This window comes from Seriola lalandi, unplaced genomic scaffold, assembly GCF_002814215.2.
Source record: "Seriola lalandi dorsalis isolate HSWRI2012SDOR001 ecotype SW California unplaced genomic scaffold, Sedor1 jcf7180002054894, whole genome shotgun sequence".
Lineage (NCBI taxonomy): Eukaryota > Metazoa > Chordata > Actinopteri > Carangiformes > Carangidae > Seriola > Seriola lalandi.
Genome location: NW_019525446.1, coordinates 336,500 through 337,018, shown reverse-complemented (window position 1 = coordinate 337,018; position 519 = coordinate 336,500).

Below are 519 nucleotides of genomic sequence, written 5' to 3'. Positions count from 1 at the left end.
GGGAGGGGTCACTGCAGAGATCTTGTGCAGCTCAAATTCAAAGTTTTTTTTGTTGTTTGTTGAATTGGGGCGACGCAGTTTAACAGCTCATGGAAAATCAATCTGTGCACATTAGAAGGTGATGCTGGCGTCGTTGGAGGTAAAGGTCGATGACCTTTGTGGTTCTGCTGCTGATGAAGGTCGTAATAAAGCGACAGGTAAGAACTAGAATCACCTGCTCCTGGTCGTATCCCTCCGCCACTCAGACTAGTTCCAGGTCACTTCCTGTTTATCCAGAGTCAGAGATAATGTTGTCATAGTCACTTCCATCGACTGTTACTGAGATTTTCTGTCTGTGAGAATGAGACGTTACACAACAACAGGAGCTAATTTAGCTCTGACTACAAGGTTAGCATTAGCGCTAACGCCCTTAGAATAATGTGTGGACACATTAGAATAACAGCTTCATATGTGTATATATATAAATCTATATATCTATATATATATATATATATATATATATATATGTGTGTGTGTGTA